General features: G+C 42.0%; 1 long non-coding RNA gene across 1 annotated transcript in view; it reads left to right on the top strand.

Moving 5' to 3' along the window:
• The first annotated feature begins 3,122 nt into the window (after positions 1-3,122).
• Positions 3,123-17,386, top strand: part of LOC103885207 — a 111,948-nt gene continuing 97,684 nt past the window's right edge. The window contains exon 1 of the long non-coding RNA XR_648146.3: positions 3,123-5,588. This is a non-coding gene — a long non-coding RNA (uncharacterized LOC103885207). The remainder of the gene's footprint in view (positions 5,589-17,386) is intronic.

The raw sequence follows: 17,386 nt of genomic DNA on the forward strand, positions 1-17,386 counted from the left end.
ATGTCGAGTGCTCACCTTGTTCAGCACACACTTAGAGTGTTCACCCTGGGTTGGCACTAGTGTGAGCGTCTGTGGATGACCAGCTCTGGTGCTTGCAAACTGTGCTGCCGTCTATGCTGTTCTTCCCTATCTGGTCACTAGAGGAAAGGAGATGACCTTTAGCCTGGGGTGAAAGTGGCTGGAATTTTAATAGAGATGGGGAGTGGGGTTGGGGGCGATTTCTAGGTGTCAGAGCTCCACATATAAAACATGAGAGAGGGAAAGGCAGCCACCCTTGAGAGAGAAGCCCCTGAAGAGAGGGAACAAGTAGGGAACATGCACACGGCGAGAACCATGAGGGCCTGCATGTCACTGAGGAGCCCATCATTCAAGATGTTTGGAGCAGAGGCCTGATGGACTCAGAACTGCCCTATAGGAATACCCCAGGCTACTGGCAGGGAGGAGTGAGGCCATGGTAACAGACTAGAATCTAGATAAAGGAAGTCAAAGCCCCTAATCAGGACATAATGGTGGTGAGGATAGGATGGGGGAACAGAGAGAAGGCATTGCAGAAATCAACTCAAAAAGACTTTGCAATTGTGTGTGTTTTGGGGCTGAACTGGGAAGTATAGAGAAAGAATGATAAAAGATAACCTTAGGGTTTTAAACCAGAGGAAACTGGAAAGTATTAATACCTTGATCAAAATTAGAATAATCAGAAAGAGCAATGGATTTGGAAAAAGAGAAATTGTGAAGGAAGAATTAGACCTTAGGTAAGTTGGTAGTATTGGTGGGATTCTAATGATAAGTGGCAGGTGGTTAGAAAAATGAGGGCAGGGATTTGTGGAGAAGTTGGAATTGGAGGTGAGAATTTGGTTTGTTATATAGAAATAAGAACTGAAGCTTCAGAGTTGGTGTGTTCAATATGGAAGAATGTGAATGCTGGCGAGGGCTGTGGACAGGTAAGTTGCGAGTGATAAAGTATTCTGCAATGGAAATTTCTATTATTAGCATCAGGATCCCATGCATGAGATAGGAGGAGAATAAAAAAAACAGTGAAGGAGAAAGAGAATGTAGGTGGAGATCTGAGATACTGCAGATCATCATAGCCATAATTTGTCAAGATTTTTTTTGCAAGTGATAAGAAACAATTCAAATTGGTTTAATAAAAAAAGAAACATATTGCCTCATATAACTGGTAAGTCCAGGGTAGTCCACATTCAGATGCATTCCATGGCTCAGAGACGTTGAGACTTATTTTTACTCCTACGCTGTATTCTGCTTTCCTCTGTTGGCTCAGGACTCTTCTCTTTATGGTGACAAAATAGCAGTCAGGAACTCCATTCTATCTTCTGCAGCAGGAGGAACCAACAGTTCCAATGGCTGCCATTACATGCCCACCTCTGAGCCAATCTCTGGGGCCAAGAGGTGGCTCTGCTCGGATGTGAAGCCACACTCAGCTCTGTCTTGCTGGTGGAGAGAGCAGCACCTCAACCTGGACACTGAAAATGGGATGCTGAGGGTGGGAGAGAGTTGGTTCCCTAGAGGAACACTGGGGTACTGCTCCCAGAAGAAGGTAGAATCGACACAACCAAGACAGCGACTATCCACTATAGAGACCAAGGAAAGAACTTCAGGGAGGGTGGTAGTCAACAGTGACAAATGATGCGGAGAGGATGAAGAAGAGAAGTGAATGGGCACAGACTTCAGACATGGTGGCTGAGTCATTTGTTTCTTTCAAACATTGTAAATATGGGAGGAAAACAGATTTTAGTGGGTGAAGGGATGGGTGGGAGTAGAAACACTACAAAGGCAGGCAGGCATCTGCTATTTTAAAGAAGTCCATCCATGAAAGGAAGCAGACAGACTAGCTTTCCCCCAATTCTGTCCCACAATTACCAAGCGAGACGCTGTGCTAGGAACTGGAGTCCCAAGATTAATAATTCCCAATCTACATTCTCAAGAAGCTCAACACTTAGAAAGGAGGAGATAATTGTAAATGAATAAATTATGGGGAGAAGGAATACATCATGATTTCCAGCTTTCAGAGCGGGAAGTTAGAACAATGAGAAGCTGATATTAAGCCAGACCTATCACAGAAGACAGAATGATGAAATCAGTCGGAGGGAACAAGGAAAGGCTCTTCAGGGGAGGTGGTATCTGAGCTGGGTTTTGTAGAATGAATGAGAGCTCATTTTAGGAAGCAAAATGGGGAAAGGAGTGCCAGGCAAAAGCAAACATTCCTTAAGAGGTTCACAGATGCGTACTGCTGGAGCGAAAAGTCCAGAGGATGGGAAGAGTAGGCGGGGAGGCCTGTGTGATATGCTGAGGGGCGTGAGGCAGGGGCAGCAAAGGGTTTTTAGGTCAGTGCAAGGCAATGTCAGATTGGCATGCTAGAAGAACCTCTCTGGACTCAGTCCGGAGGGGACCCAGGTGGAGACAGAGGGGCCAGTTCAGAGGATGTGTTGATAGTCATGTAAAGGAGTGACCAAGTCCATCACAAAGGCAGGGGCAGGGAAGAGGGGAAAGAGTAAGAGGAGCACCAGGAGAGGGGAGAGCCCGTAAGACAGTGAGAGGGAGGGAAGCTTTGAAGACAGGTGATGGAGTTGAGGGCAGGAGGAAATGCATCTCTGGAGAGGGCGACACCAAAGGTGCAGGTGGGGAACGGGTAATGGGAGGAGGCAGAGAAGGTGGGCTCAGGCATGGGTGGAGGCGGAGAAAGGCCAAGCAGTTAGAGGGGAGGAAAGATGGAGAATATGAATAAGAACCCAGGGCAAGAGTGACAGAGGCAGAAGAACAGTTGAAGAGCTTTCCTTCTCTCCATTAAGAAAGCAGGGAGGGCTAGGTGTGGTGGCTCGTGCCTGTAATCCCAGCACTTTGGGAGGCTGAGGTGGGCAGATCACCTGAGGTCAGGAGTTTGAGACCAGCTTGGCCAACTTGGCGAACCCTGTCTCTACTAAAAGTACAAAATTTAGCTGGGTATGGTGGCGGGTGCCTGTAATCCTTACTACTCAGGAGGCTGAGGCAGGAGAATCACTTGAACCCAGGAGATGGAGGCTGCAGTGAGCCGATTGTGCCACTGCTTTCCAGCCTGGGTGAAGAGTGAGACTCCGTCTCAAAAAAAAAAAAAAGAAGAGAAAGCAGTGAGATCACTCGTCAACTATACGTGGGCTGCAAGTTTCCCTTTGGGGAAAATGGGGATGGTAACAGAAGCAATCGATAACTGAATCACAACTCCACCCCAGCTGTCCCCTCCTCTCCATTCTTCCGCCATTTGCCTCTCCCTGGTCTTCGTTAACTACACCAGTGGTTCTCAGGGTGGGTGCGGGGTGCTTGAACCAACCTTGATCATCCTAGGAGCTCCTTATAACTCTCACCCACACTAGCATCTGATTCAGGAGGTCTAGAGTGAGCCATGGGCATGTGTGTTTCCAGAAAATTTCATATAGGAGAGATTCTGAAATGTATCACACAACTTAGAATTACTGAGGTTCATAGGACTGAGTCCCAGAATTTGCCATGCTGTGGGAGAAGATGGGGTGGAATCATTTGCAGAAGCTGGGTGGGTGTAAGTGACTCAGGAAAGGAGGACAAGGAGGAGGTGGCTGTGCCAGCAGATACGGGAAGGAGCGGGGGCTCCTATTCTCACATTCAGCAGATACGCCTCTCCCAAGCATCACTAGGCCAATCCCCATCCCTCCCAGGCTGCCCTTTTTATAACTTTGTTTCCCCTTCAGTATTTCCCGATGTTCACTTTAGCCTGTGGGCCACCAGCATCAACATGCAGGGTCACAAAATGTGATTTGCCAGTAAGCACACAACAGACTCAGAACTATCGAAGCTGAGCTGAGGATAATCATGCTTTTCTGAAATATCATGGCCATTCTTCTTAAGGCAAGGAATAAAACTGGGGAGAAAACCCACCCCTACACACGGAAACTTGACAATGAAAAGGCACTAGGTAGCTTCAAAAGTTGCAGCAGTTTGTGTGCAGCACTGCCCTCTGCTGGTCACAATCAGACCTGCAGCTGTAAGGCAGCAGCATCTGACTTCTGGATTTTACGGTAAAGAGGACAGGTTAGTTGGGCTTCCGAGTCATTGTAGGTCAAGGTCACACACTATCATTAAGTCCACATGTGTGACTCTTCAGGTACAAACTGAGCCTGAAACTTTAGGCTTGGAGGTTTCCAGTTACCTATATTCAAATAAAAACACGAAGTCCCTGAATAAATTTCCTTGTAAAATATTTGGGTGTGCATGTAATGGCTACAGTCACCTGGAGATAAGCTGCAGAGGTAGAAATCTTTCCTGGAGTCAATGAATGAATTTTTTAAAAGTCTGATAATTCTATGCTGTTAGTAATAATGGCCAACATTTATTGAACATACATGGTTATTGGCATCTTCTGTGCATTACATCAGTTAACTTTCATAACAACCCAGTAAGACAAGAACCATTATCATCTGTACTTATGGATGAGATAACAGGTATGAAAGAGTCCAAGGCCACAAAATCTTGGCAGAGAAAGAGATTACACCCAGAACTTACTGTACAGCCTCCTTGTTAAGGTCATACCAACTGCTTTATTACATAGACACCAAAATATGTAATTGCTCTAACATCATAGATGTTTTACTTTGTGCTTTGATAATGGTCCCAAGTAGGTGTTTCTTGTGACTGGGTGCCTCTCTTCCTCCAGGTGCAGCAATTTGGGGACTCAGATTCCTTCAGGCTTCTGGCTCCTCCGCCATGATCTGGGTCTGGTCATTTTCATACACATCTAGCCACCCAGAAGAGAAAAGAGCAAGAAGAAGGTACTCCTGTTTCTTAAAAAACAGCCGCGGCTCACAGGCCAATGGAAAGAACTATTCTGGCCACATTTAGATGCAAAGGAAGCTGGGAAATGCTGTCCCTGACTGGTCAGCCTCTTTCCAGCACCAGTGCCACATTATGACAGGGGAGGTGGGGATTTTGGTGCTCAAGGGCCACCTCTGCCCTCTCTCTGGTAAGTATGATGGGTTGGGTCACTGATTCAAGTCACACCTTTGGTCACTACCCCAGGTGAACACCACAGCGAGGTCCTGAGACTGGGTTCTTTTAGCAGTAAATCCTTGGAAGGTGTCTTTCCTCTTGACAAAGCACTTTTACACCTTTACATTTAAATTATCCTGTTTAATAATTTAATTTTTCCATTTCATCCTCACAGCTCCTGTGAGGTGGGTTAATTGCCTTTATTTCACAGCTAAGGAAAACGAGGCTAAGCAGTCAGGTGGCTTGCCCAAATTCCTACAGCTGGGATTCAACCAGTTTATTCTCATTGCCAGATCCTGGAAATAGTGGCAGCTGCTAAGCTTAGGTGGAGTTTGACCAAAAAGCTTTATGGTAGAGAGAGAGAAGTGGGCAGAGCCGTGAGCGGAAAGAGGCGCTCACAAATTCGTGGCCTGAAACGACACTGCTCGTTAAACCTTGTGACTTTTGGTCCAGTCTCTGCCAGAAATTATAAAGTCGGAAAAAGTTGAGCGAGAAGGGAGGAGTGACAAATACAGGCTGCTGGAGAAACAGCAAGGTTCTCAGAATTTTTCTTCTACCTTGATCAAATATCACAGAAGGTATAGAACCATGATTTACATTTCACAATTTAATGATTTACATTGCAGATTTCATTTACCTTGGACAATCCTATCATGTTCTTGAATGTTGTAGATTTTTCCTTCTGGAAATTTGTGAGGGGTCTTCACTTCCCTCCCATATTCCCCCTCACCACTTTCAGTCTTATCAGAGTCTCTGATAACAGTCTAGTAATGAGAGACTATCATTATTTTTATTCTCACCAAGCGTTCATTCTGGGCTAGTTCAAACATTTCAAGTTTTATTTTATATTTTTATTGTGCAGAGTATAAAATACACACAAAAAAATAAATTTAAAGTGTTAGCATTTTCCTAATATTTTTATGTTGATTTCTAAATTAATTCAAGTATGTTTAGAGAATATACTTTCTTTGCTTTCAATTATTTTATGTTTGCTAAGGTTTACTTATAGCACAGAATGTGGTCTATCTTGTGTACTTGAAAAGAATGTGCATTTGTTGGGTGAAGTGTTCTGTATAAAAATCATTTGGGGCCAGGTGCGGTGGCTGAAGCCTGTAATCCCGGCACTTTGGGAGGCCGAGCGGGGTGGGATTCAAGACCAGCCTGGCTAACATGGTGAAACCCCGTCTCTACTAAAAATACAAAAAATTAGCCAGGCTCACGCAGGTGCCTGTAATCCCAGCTACTCAGGGAGCTGAGGCAGGAGAATCGCTTGAACCTGGGAGGCAGAGGTTGTGGTGAGCTGAGATCACACCATTGCACTCCAGCTTGGATAACAAGAGCAAAACTCCATCTCAAAAAAAAAAAAAAAAAAAAAAAAATTGGGTAAAGTTGGTTGATAGTGTTGTTCATGTCTTCTATAACCTTGCTGATTTTATGTCTACTTTTTCTATTGATTACCAAGGGAAGAGTGTTAACATCTCCAACTATAATTATGCAATTTTCTGTTTCTCCTTTCAGTTCTTCTAGTTTTTGCTTCATACATTTTGAAATTTTGTTGTTAGGTGAATGTGCATTTAAGATTATGTCTTCTTGGCAAATTGAACCCTTTATTATGAAATGTCCCCCTTTATCTCTGCTTTGATAATTACTTAGCCACTCCAGTATGGTACATTTTTCTCCATCGTTTTACTTTTAACCTATCTGAATAAATATAGAATATATTTAAAGATCTATCTTGTGTCCTGTTTTCAACTCTAATTTTTGTTCTTCTGTTTTCTATTTCATACTTTATTTTGGGTTATTTGAACATTTAATATTATTTAATGTTTGTTTGAATAATTAGCATTCCATCTCAATTTATCTGCTGGCTTTCTGGCTGTATCTTTGTGCTTTAGGGGTTACAGTATACATACCTAAAGTTCGACCTTCTACTTACAGGTAATATTTTACCACTTCAACTAAAGTATAGACTCTTCCAATTATATTGGTTCCTTTACATTTACATACCTTGAAATCTCCACTATATAATTTAATTATTTTTGCTTTCAATAGTCATACACAATTTAAGTAACTGAAAAAGAGGGAAATAGTATTTATTGACACAGATATTTACTATACTTCTGTTGCTTTTTCCTAAGTTCCAGGTTTTCCTCTGGTATCGTCTACCTTCAGCCTGAAGAACATCCTTTAGCATTTTTTTTTTAGAGCATGTCTGCTAGCTCTCAATTCCTTTGGTTTTCCTCCATGATAACAGACCCCATGGAGATTATTAATTTCTAATTTAATTAGGTCACAGAGTGTATTAAGTATAATTTCAACCCTATTAAATGTATTGAGACTTGTTTTATGGCCAATGCAATTGTCTATCCTTGTGAATATTTATATCCATTTGAAAAGAAGGCATTATTCTGCTGGTTTGAAGTGTCATGTTCTACAAATGTTATTTAGACCAACTGTTTCATATCTTCTATATCACTACTGATTTCTATTTGCACCAATTACTAAGAAGTATTAACATTTTGTATTCTTTCAGTTTTGTTTTTGCTTCACATAAAGTTTTTGAAGTTCTGTTTTTGGATATATACTCTTGTAGTCTTATGCCTTCTTGATGTATTATTATGTATTACTATGAAATGTTTCTTTTATCTTTGACAATAATCTTTGTCTTGAAATCCATTTCATTTGACATAAATATAGCCATTTCAATTTTCCTATTATTTATCTAGTGTATCTTTTTCTATTCCAGCCTTTACCTTTTCTGAGTTTTTGTATTTAAAGTGGGAAAGTAGATTATTTTTGCAGATAACACTTGTTGGGTCCCACTGTTTTATCTAGTTTGACAGTCTCTGCCTTTTAATTTGCATGTTTGACCATTTATATTTAATGCAACTATTGATATAGTTGGGGTCAAATATGCTATTTGTTTTCTATCTGTCTCAATTGATCTTTGTTCCTTCTTTTCATCTTTTCCTACCCTCTTTTGGATTTATTGAGTATTTTTAACATTCTATCTCCTGTTGGTTTATTGGCTATAGCTCATTTTAAAAACTATTTTCATAGGGTCATTCTACAGTTTACAATATGAATCTTGAACTTATCACAACTTATATTCAAATAATATCATATCACTTGACAGCAGTATATTTCTACTTCTCCCTTCCAGTCTTTTGTATTATCGTTGTCCTGCAGTTTATTTCTGCATATGTTGTAAGCCCCATATACACTGTTATTAACAATCAAATATCTTTTAAAGTAAGTTTAAAAATTAGAAATAAGTATTTTATATTTAATCACATATTTATCATTTCTGGTTTTCTTTATTCCTTTATGCAGATTCAAATTTCTATCTGATATTATTTCTTTCAGCTTGAAAAATATCCTCTTTTATTTCATTTAGTGCAAGTCTGCTGGCAATGAATACACTCAGCTTTTGTTTGCCTGAAAATGATTTTAATTTCTGTCTTTATTTTTGAGGGATTTTTTTGGGACATAAATTCTCAACTAATAGTTTTTTTTTCTTTCAGCACTTTAAAGATGTCATTCAATTTTCTTTTGGCTTTTGTTGTTTCTAATGAGAAGTCAGTCAAATTTTCATCTTTGTTCATATATATATATAGTGTGCATGTGTGTATTTTCTGGCTGCCTTTGAGGTTTCATCTTTGTTACTAATTTCCAGCCATTTGATTATAATGCATTTTAGTGTGTTTGTTTTTATCTCACTTCAGTTTTGCTGAACTTCTTGGACCTGTGGGTGTATCTTTTCATCAAATTTGGAAAATTTTGGTCATTATTTCTTCAAATGTTATTTCTTAATTCCCCGAACCCACCCCTACCTTTCCTGAGACTTCATTTGCACAATCCCACCAGTCACTGAGGCCGTGTTTATTTTTTAAGACTTTTTTTTCTCTCTGTGCTTTAGTCTGGATAGTTTCAATTGTTATGCCTAAAGTTCACTGTTCTTGTTTTCTGTAATGTCTAGTCCTCCATAAGCCAACCAGTAAATTTTTCATTTCAGACAACCTACTGCTTGGCCCAATATAATTTTCCCTTAATGATTTTAAATTTTATTTTTATCAGACACTAAATTTTCATAGGTGTTTTTATTTAATTTGCTTTTTTTCTGTTTCATTGATCTATTTGTGTATTTATGCTCTAGAACCACATTAATTTTTATTATTATAGCTTAATATATGTTAATATCTGGGAGGGTTGGTTCTCCCTTAATACTTCTGCTTTTCAGTCTCTTATGTTTTCAAATGAAGTTTAAAGTCAGTGTGTAATTAAATGAAAATTCTGTTGATGTTTTAAAAATTATACATATAGGCTAGCTTAGGGGTAATTAGCATTTTTCTTATGTCAGAGCTAACTATGCAAAAACAGGGTTAGTCTTCACAATTTTTTCAAATTTTTTGCATCCCTAAGTGGCATTTTAAAGTTTTCTTCATATAGATCTTAAATATTTCTTTGTGTATTACTAAATATTTTATATTTTTGTTGTTGCAGCTATTATAAATGAGGTCTCCTTGTTATTATATGTTCTCGGTGGTTATTGCTTTCACATAGGAAGACTATTGGTTTCTCTATGTTAATCTAGTCTCAACCACTTAATGTGTTTCATCATTGTTTCCCACTCATTTCTTATTATATTTTTCAGGTGTATGTAATATACCAAAATGGTGCTTTCTTGAATTTGCATATTCTTTTTCATAATGTCCCAATATTGCTTTTGTATGTTTTATTTTTCCTCTCTTTTTGAATATCTTAAACATACCCATTTAAAAACCTTTTCATATTGTTCCATTGCTGTAATTTTTAGGCGTAAATTTTCCCAACTATTTCATCTGTTGACTGTATTTTAAGATAATTCCTTTCTTCATAGAATTAGAGATATTTTACCATGAGGTCATCTTCAGTAGAAATAGTTTCCTGCTGTGTCCCATGAGGCTGTACAGTGCAGGCATATATGTCATTTGGTTTATTATTTGCCTTTGCTGCGTTCGTTCTTAGATAATTTTTATGTTTACTTTTTGACTGTAACTTCCTTTAGTTATGGTTTGGAGGAATTCTGACTAACACCCACACAGGGTGCAATTTTGGAAGTTTGGTTTTTGGAGGTCTACTCTTTCACCACCCACAATGTTGGACAGATGGTCAACTTCCTGATGCATCCTTAGACCAGTGGGCAGAGTTCTTCTAGTCCTTATTTCTGGAAGGAAGATTACTTTCTGGCTTTTAGCTTTATTCAAAGAGGTCAGTTCAGCTTCTTATCACCTGCAGGCCTGAGACCTAATCCTCTGTTCCTGTGGGTTTTAAAACCTTCTGTGCTAGCACCAGTTTCTGATATCCCTATGGACCATTTGCTTTTAACACCTGCTCAGTTTTATGAGTTCAAGTTTCTACTTCTTTTTTGGACCTAGGAGTTTTTCTTACTTAGTTTAGAATTTGGCTGTGAAATGGCAATGATAACAACGATAAAAGTAACATTTTTCTGTTGTTATAGTTTACCCAGCTTTTATATGTGTTTGCAGCATAATGGGAACTTCCCACATCAGTTCAACATGTGCCATTGACCAGGATTTCCTAATGGCCCCTTAAGTGATTCTGACATATGCTCTTTCCCGACATAGACAGGAATACTTAACTTCAGACTATCTTGGACCCCAGCAAGTGAAATATTCCAATTGTTTCTATACATTCGGTCACTTAGCAACTTTTTCCATGCCCTCCTTTCTACTCTTTTAAATACAAACATTTGTTGAGCATCTATTTTTTGCTAGGAACTGAGCTTGTTATCTGGCATAGAAAACTTAATGAAGTGAGATCCCTTCCTTGTAAGATGTCACTTTCTACAGCACAGAGCCAGGGGCTAACTTTTGTGCACTGTAGTAAGTACCTGAAATAGAGTTAGGCGCAATGCATTTACAGGGAAATATTGCTTCAAGGTTGTTTGTTTTTGTGTTTTGGTTTTTTGTTTTGTTTTTGAGACAGGATCTCACTCTGTTACCCAGACTGCAGTACAGTGGTGTGATCTCCGCTCACAGCAACCTCTGCCTCCAAGGCTTCATATGATCTCCCACCTCAACCTGGGACTACAGGCATGCACCACCACCCCTGGCTAATTTCTGTAGTTTTAGTAGAGACAGGGTTTCACCATGTTGCCCAGGCTAGTTTGACCTCCTGGCCTCAAGTGATCAACCTACCTCGGCCTCCCAAAGTGCTGAGATTACGAGTGTGAGCCTCTGCACCTGGCCTGCTGCTTAAAGATTTTGTGTATGAATGTGAAACAGATAGGACCATGTGTTTGTCTTCTTTTGCATATCCTGGGAATAATGAGTAAGAGTGGGAAAGTAGCCCACAGGGAGTAGGAGAGAGAACATTGCACTGAGAATTAGGGCCCTTGGCTACTAGTTCTTGTTGCTAACCAGTCCAGGGGCTTTCAACCCCAGCTGCCCTTCAGACCCCACCCACCTGAGGGCCTGACTCAGCCATTCTGAAGTGGGCTGCAAACATCTACATATTTAGATTTGGATGTTTCTGTGGGTTATTTTAATGTACAGTTAAGACTGAAAACCACTCACCTAATTAGATGATTTTGGGCAAATCATTTTAATCCTTATTCCTTCTGTGCCTTAGTGTCCTCAAATGAAGCAGGTAATTTCCAGATCTAGAAATCCACTCTAACACATAATAGTTGCCAGGAGAAGGCTATTTTTGTGACATTTGTTATTGTTTTTGTTATTAATATTATTACATAATCTCACTGATTTTTAGAAGCTTAGTCTTTTTACAGAGAGAAAAGTATCAGTAAACTCAAATGGCAAGCAGACTAGTTTTTCTGTCATCCAATGTTGTAATTTGGTTTCCAGAAACTATTAGGTAATGGTAATTGATGTAACAGCTTTGCCTGTTCGATCACCTGCTTTTACACACTGTACTATAAAATAATGGGCTGAGTTTTATGACTTGTGGAATCCATCTTATTGATTTGTAGTCACAGCTCAGGGCTGTGTGTGGGTAGGCACAAAAGTGTGAACACTAATTGTTAGTGAACCCATTTGGAGGACTACAGAGAGGTGCTCAGAGGCCAGGGTTCCAAATGTTTCTCATTAATTATCTTCAAAACCAACTCTCAGCTTAAGGGCCCCAATTAGGGAGCAACACATGGTTTAGAAAGCCCTGGTGGTAAATTTCCTGATGTACTGGATTTTGTTTTGGGAATTAGTGTAGTGCAATGGAAAAAATGTGAACTCTGGAGTCAGCCAGACTGGGTTCAAATTCTGGCCTTACCACTTACCAGCTTTATGACCCTGAGCAAGTTACTCTGCCACTTTGCACCTCAGTTTCCTCATCTGATATGTGGAGATGATGATAATGATACCTACCTCACAAAGCTATAGTGAATGAAATCAGTTAATTCATGCAGAGCACTTAGAACAGTGCCTGGAACATGCAAACAATCAAGAAGTCTCAGATGCAACTTTTGTACCAAGACAAAGATCTAATCCATAGGAACAAATAGTAAAAAAAACCGAGGCAAATGTCAGGTTGGTTGTGATGATATTTGGGGGGTGGGTTGGCCTTGACCGAAGTCCTTACCTGGCACAGGCTAATCCTTCTACATGGAAAGCCAGCGTTGCCTGGGACACAAGCCCACTCCTGAGTGGCCAGACCGTTGAGGACAGAGGATCCTGCAGATGAAATGTTGTTGGATCAGGCACCTGATGGCTCTTTCTCTCCATCTTTCTTTTTGGTCTCTCCCTCACTTCTTTTTTGTCCTCTCTCCCCGCCTCCTCTTTCTTCACACTAAGCCAGGCCTTTGCCACATCAGCCTCACCAGTAGGGTCCTCAGGGATTGTGGTCCCATAAGCAAGTCTAACTTGAGTCGTCGGCCCAGTTCCTGGCCCTTCATTTTAGTTTCTCCCAACCTAAGTGGGGCCCTTGTGGCCCATTCTTCTCCTTCTTCCCAAGAGATGGTGGGGACCTGCCTGCAAATGAGCCTCCTGGGTCCCAAACAGAAGAGAGTCTTGCTGACTGGGAAGGGGTGGGTGGCTGCTCGGGCTTGCTCTTTCCCTGGCAAAGCCTTTTCTCATACACACATTTTGCTCAGGGTAGTTTTTGGAACACAGACATGCCAAGCCGACCTCACCTCTTATTAACTGGGACTGAGGAGTCAAGTCCATTTTGGTCTTAATTAAAAGAACATGAGGATCAGGGTAAACTGTGCAGAAGAATCAGGAGCAAAGTAAAGAGATTAAAGCCATGCTTTGTTCTTGGAAAGTTCGATATTTTGAGAATATTGAGTTGTTATTGAGTCCTCCTCAGTATCAGGAGAAGGAGAACAAAATTGGCCCATAGAGGGCAAACTGATCCAACCCCTTTCACAAATTCTTCTTAGCAACTTGTTTTCATAAAGTTGAGAAGCAGTATGATGTTGTATAAAGGGCAGGGACGCTCATTCTTCACTTTAATAATTTTTGTGGACCTCTGAAAATGCGAGCTTCTCTACTCTCCCTTAGCCCTACTTTGGTATCCACATTTCCACCGGATTCGTTTCCTGGGGCTGTTGCCACAAAGTGTGACTGACTGGGTAACTTAGAACAACAGAAATGTGAGGTCCCACAGTTCTGGAGGCTGGAAGTCCAGGACTAAGGTGTCAGGAGGACTGTGCTGCCTCTGAAGGTACTAGGGAAGGATCTGTTCCAGGGCTCTCTCTGGGATTCAGGTAGTTCCTTGGCCTGTGGCAGCATAACTCCAATCTCCACATGGTGTGCCCCTCATATGCATGTGTATGGCCAAATTTCTCCTTTCCGTAAGGACACCAGTCATATTGGATTAGGGACCCACTCTACTCTTGTGTGACTCTGTCTTAGCTAACTACATTTGCAACCCTCTTTCCAAATAAGGTCATATGTTGAGATACTGAGAGTTGGGACTTCAACATATGAATTTTGGGAGAATGCAATTCAACCCATAGCAGCTACAGCTATGCCCCACAGACTGGATTCCACAAAACTATTGCAATATGCTTTGCACAGCCCACTCCACAGCTTGCAAATCAAGTGCTCAGAGGCTGCATGTTTGACTGAGCACGCTGATGCTGGTTCTCCACATGCTGGAAACTAGGCTGGAGACAGGGGCAGGGGCTAAATCGTACAGAACCCTGAAGGCCATGAGCGTGTGTACTTTATCCTAAGAGCAGTGGGCTGTCGATGTTCACAAACAGAAGGCTGATCAGACTCTAGAAAGAGCCTTCCAACTTTAGTGTTGAGAATGGAATAAAGCTGGGGCAAGGCAATTATTCAAGCAAGTGACAGAGCTGGCCTGAACCTCAATGGTGGCAATGGGAATACGGGGAAGATGACTTGGAGAAATAGCTATGATGTATCAGGGTGCCTAGAGAAAAACAACTTAAGTATGTGTTATTTAGTAAAGGAACTGCCATTTGGGGACTGTTGGCAAAGGGAACTTATCATTTGGGTTTCTGGATATGGACACTTTGATGTTGGCACAGATTCCCTTGTTTTCAAGGAAGTTACCAGGATAAACCCTCTAGTCATGGCAAAGTAAAGCAAGTTGATTTGGGGAAGACATCATACCTGAGGGTGGCAACTGCAGAGTGTGATGTTAAATGTTGAAGAACTGGTGAAAAGTTTTCCTGAAGTGAGTACTTAGACTGAATTATTCATATCCCCCATGTATTAGGTGCCTGTTTGCTGCTGCAACAAACTACCACAAACTTAGTGGCTTAAATCAATGCAGATGTATTATTTCCCAGCACTGTAGGTCAGAAGTCTGACTTGGTTCTTACAAGACCACAGTCAAGATATCAGCAGGGTTGCAGTCCTTTCTGGAGCTGTAAGACTCTTTCCTCTGCTTCTAAGGCCACCCACATTCCTTGGCTCATGGCTCCTCTCCATCTTCAATGCCAGCAGCACATTATGTCTCTGGCTCTGCTTCTACTGTCTTTTTCTAACTCTCTCTTGTGCCTTCTACTTTTTTTTTTTTTTTTTTTTAAGACAGAGTCTTGCTCTGTCGCCCAGGCTGGAGTGCAGTGGCGTGATCTTGGCTAACCACACCCTCCACCTCCCAGGTTCAAGCAATTCTCCTGCCTCAGCCTCCCAAGTAGCTGGAATTACAGGCGTGCACCACCACACCCAGCTAATTTTTGTATTTTTAGCAGAGGCGGGATTTCACCATGTTGGTCAGGCTGGTCTCGAACTCCTGATCTCAGGTGATCCGCCTGCCTTGTCCTCCCAAAGTGCTGGGATTACAGGTGTGAATCATGGTGCTTGACTCCTCTTCTACTTTTAAGGACCCTGTGGTCAGATTGGGCCCACCTGGATTGTCCAGGGTACTCTTCCCATCTCAAGGTCAGCTGACTAGCAAGCTTAATTTCACCTGAAAACTTAATTCCTGTTTGCCATGTAGCCTAATGTATCCACAGGCTCTGGGGATTAGGACGTGTATATCTTTGGAGACCATTATTCTGCTTTCAGAGCCCACATGATGTTGATATTAGTATAATGTGAGAAGTGCAAGGTCACATAGTGTCGTTGTCTTATCTGGGCCCTGGTGAATCAGACAGAGGGTTGCTCTTGAAAGACCTGGGGGTTTTCAGGGCCAGTTTTGCCGGGGCAGCACGAGCAGGCCTTAGGCCAGAAGACGGGGCAATGCTACCTGCTCTCTGGTGTAAAGGGGTTGGGGGTATGGATCCAGGATTGGTGTGGTCTATCCTAAGGAGTCTTGTTGAGGTGGGACAGCTTGAGAGGAGCTAGACGTGGCCCTGAGGCTGGGGTTTTAGGGCCTGCAAGCTCCAGGAAGAACATAATGAGCCACTTCTGTTATGCCCCAAATATTCAGGAAGCATTGCCATCTGCTCTGGGCTGGGGAATTAAGTTTCCAGAATCAATGATGGGGTGGGGCTGGGGGTCATGTCCTCACTTGCAGTGAATCTATATAGGAAAAACACATCCTGGAGAAACGAGTTACAAGGGAGCCCATGGTGAAATCCCTCGGAGATGCCCAAACATGGTGGAGGGAGACCTGGGCGGCTGACGGCTATTCTGCTAGTCCCAGGCAATGGGGGGTTGAACATTAAAGGAGATGAAACTTTATGTTAGGCTACCAGAGCAGACATCCGGGTGTCAGTGTGGGGAGATGCCCCGGGACTTAAAGATGAAGGGGCTGTGGGAGATGATGGCAGAGGAGGGGTCCGGCTCTAGGTCTTCAGGGGAAATGAAATCTCCCTACCTTTCCTGCCTGAGAGGGTGCTCAGCTGTAGGGAGGGTACGTTCTTCTTCTTTTGGGGCTTTATTGTCAAAAGGGAGGAGTAGTCTTCCTACATGACCTCAGGGAAAGTGCCTTTTTAATGAAGGACTTCTGTCCTTGCGGTCTTCTCACCTGCCCTCTGTTCCATCTTCTCGCCTCCTTGGCCTTTTCCTCCCACTTGCTATCTGTCCTTATTTAGAGAAAAGGTTTGGGTAAGACTATTCATTTCATAGGATATTTTCTGCTTAATCTTTTTTTTAAAAAATGTTAAAGTCTTAGTTTCAGACACCTAGCCCATGCTTGTCCCTAGAACTACATGTTCCTGTAAGAGGGGCTTGGTCCAACATGCACCCCCTAGAAAAGACCCACTGGCCTTCTCATAACAACAGAAGAGAGACAGTAACGGGCTCCATGATGCGCAGCTTCTCACTTCCGCCGTTCCAACTGGTTCTGGGAGTAGAGAGAGCTCATACCAGTTGCTTGATGCAGGCTCCAAAGGGCATTTTGTTTTAAAAGTGCCCTTTTCCTTAGGAATTGTCGCGTTCCCCCTCTCCCTCTCATTCATTCACTCAGCTATGTGCTGAGTCTCCACCCAGGAGAAACTGACTAGAGGCAAGCGCTGCTCTCAGGAAACGGAGTTACACTGTCAGGCAGTTTGTGAGTGGATCCCAGGCTTAGCAAGACCCACTGGAAATTCTCTCAAGGTTCAGAGAGGACAGAGTAGATGAGAAAAGAAGACTCTTTGAAGTCAGCCCTTGAGAGATTGGTTCAGCAGAGAGCAGGGGCTAGGACATTGCAGATGAAGCAAGGAGACAGCATAAGGGAGATCATAAATATACATGGGATATGGTATATGTGTGTGTGTGTGCATGCATGCATAATAGTTATATGTGTAAATAGTGCAAAATCCAGAAGGTTAAAAAGATATGTAGTCTGTCTCCTTGTTCCTCCTCACTCAGTTCCCCTCCCTAGAGGCTGAGTTTATGTTTAAAAATATTTAACAAAGACAGAGTATCCCTCCGCATCCCCACTCATGGCTGGATGGCTGAACCATTTTCTAAGAGTGGAAGTATCAAACATGCATGTTTTCATTGTTTTATCCTCAGTG

The sequence above is a fragment of the Papio anubis genome, chromosome 5 (assembly GCF_008728515.1).
Source record: "Papio anubis isolate 15944 chromosome 5, Panubis1.0, whole genome shotgun sequence".
Taxonomy (NCBI): Eukaryota; Metazoa; Chordata; class Mammalia; order Primates; family Cercopithecidae; genus Papio; species Papio anubis.